Source organism: Leucoraja erinacea, chromosome 15 (genome assembly GCF_028641065.1).
Source record: "Leucoraja erinacea ecotype New England chromosome 15, Leri_hhj_1, whole genome shotgun sequence".
NCBI classification, from domain to species: domain Eukaryota; kingdom Metazoa; phylum Chordata; class Chondrichthyes; order Rajiformes; family Rajidae; genus Leucoraja; species Leucoraja erinaceus.
The window spans coordinates 33,466,042-33,468,514 of NC_073391.1; positions in this window are offsets into that span (position 1 = coordinate 33,466,042).

Below are 2,473 nucleotides of genomic sequence, written 5' to 3' on the forward strand. Positions count from 1 at the left end.
CAAAGGCAGCTCCCCACTCCCCCCCCCTCCCTCCCCTCTCCCCCCCCTCCCCTCCCCCTCCCCCCTCCCTCTCTCCCCCCTCTCCCTCTCTCCCCCTCCCTCTCTCCCCCCCCCCCTCTCCCTCTCTCTCTCTCTCCTTCCCCCCCTCCCTCTCTCCCCCTCCCTCTCTCTCTCCCTTTCTCCCTCTCTCTCCCTCCCCCCCTCTCCCCCCCCTCCTCCTCTCCCTCCCCCCCTCCCTCTCCCCCCCTCCCTCTCTCCCCCCTCTCTCTCTCCTCTCTCTCTCTCCCTCCCTCTCTCGACCCCTCCTTCCCTCTCTCGCCCTCTCGCTCTCTCTCACTCCCTGTGTCTCTCACCCATCTACCTCTCCCGCTCTCAGCCCCTCTTTATCTCATTTCTCTTCACTCGCTGGCTCTTACTTTCTCTGTCTCTCTCACTCTCTCCCACTCCACCTCTCTCTCGCTCCTCTCACCCCCCCCCATATCTCTCTCATTCTTTCACCCCTTGCACCCTATCTATCTATCCTCTCTCTATCTATCACCCTCCCCCTCTCTCTTTTCCTCTCTCACAAACACACATCTCTCTCTCCTCTTTCTCTGACTGTCTCTCACCATTCCTCTCCTCACTCTCACTCTCTGTACCTTTCCCTCTCTCTCTCTCACCTCACTTTATTTCCATTCTCCCTCTCATGCTCTCTCTCTCTCACACACGTTCATATCTCCCTCTCACTCCTCTTCACCTCTCTCTTACTTTCTATCTCTCACATGTTTTCATCTGTCCCTCTTTCTCTCACTCTCTCGTTATCTTTTACTCTCTTCTCTCATTCTCCTCTCCTCTCTTACTCCCTGCCTCTAACTCTCTCCTCCCCTCTCCTCTCACTTTTCCTTTCATTTTGTTTTGTTCGCTGTTCTCCTCTCCCTCTCCTCATTCTCCCTCTCCCTCACCCCTCTTTCCATTCCCCTCCCTCTCTAGCAACTGTCACCTCTCCTTTCCTCCCCTCTCCACCCCTCTCCGCTCTCAATTTCTTCTCTCTCATCTCACTTTCTCCCCTGTCCTTCTCTCCTCTCATTTTCATTCCATTTTATAACTTTCTAGTTCAATTTCCCCTCTCCTCTCTCTTAGCACTCATCCTCTCTTCCCCTCCTCTCCCCCTCTTTTCTCCTCATTTCTCACCACTCCTCTCTCTCCCCACTCCTCTCTTCCCATTCCTCTCTCCACTCCTCTCTCCACTCTTCTCCCCACTCTCTCCCCACTCTCTCCACACTCCCTCTCTCCCCATTCCTCTCTCCCCATTCCTCTCCCCACTACTCTCTCCCACTACTCTCTCCCCACTCCTCTCCCCACTCCTCTCCCCACTCCTCTCCCCATTCCTCTCTTCCCACTGCTTTCTCTCCCACCCCTCTCTGTCTCCTCTCTCCACTCTCACCTCTCGCTCCACTCACTTTGTCATTTATTCCCAGCCCCTTTGTCCGTGTTGTTTCTTTGTCTATCGTTCCGTGCCTGTTCCTGCTTCAGTTCTGTGTGTGGCCTCACTTTGTAGCCCAGTCACGTCTGTCTGTGTGTGTGTGTGTGTGTCTGTATATGTATGTGTGATGTATGTGTGTGAGTGTGATGTATGTGTATGTGTCTATATGTGTGTAGTGGATGTATGTGTGTGTGTGATGTTTGTGTGTGATGTATGTGTGTGTGTATGTGATATGTTATCTGTGTGTGTGTGTGTGTGTATGTATGTGTGCCTGTGTGATATATGTGTACATGTATGCGTGTGCATGGGGTATATGGGTGGTTTGTGTCATGTGTGTGTCAATCTGTGTGCTTGTCTGTTTATGTCTGGCATGTATGTGTATGTGTATTTTTCAATATATCTGTTTCTCTCCCTCTGCCTCTAACCTAACTCTTTTTCCCTCCATCTTCCTCTATCCCCACTTCCCTTTCCTCTCCCCCCCTCTCCTTTCCTCTCTCGCCCTTGCTTCCCCTTCATCTCCTACCCTCTTTCTCACCATCTCCCCCCTCTCTGTCACTCTATTCCTCTCCTTTCTCTCCCCTCCATCAGTTCTTCACATTACCACTCTCTCTCCTTCCTCTCTCACTCTCCCTCACCCTCTCCCTCCCTCCCCTCTCTTTTCACTGTCTCTCACTCTCACTCTCAGTGCTAAATGGCCTACCCCTTATTCATAAACTCTGACCCGTTGGTTCTGGACTTCCCCAATATCGGGAACATTTTTTCCTGCGTCTAGCCTGTCCAATCCCTCGATAAGTTTCTATACACTCCTATCAGGTCTCACCTCAACTTGTGATGTTCCAGAGAAAACAATCTAGCCTGTCTCAGAGTCAGGAGACAAGAGTGTTTAATTGTCATATGTAATGATCAATGACATTGTGAAAATCTGGAGTAGGGGCCTGACCCGAAACGTCACCTATCCATGTTCTCCAGAGATGCTGTCTGACCCGCTGAGTTACTCCGAGCACTCTGGTG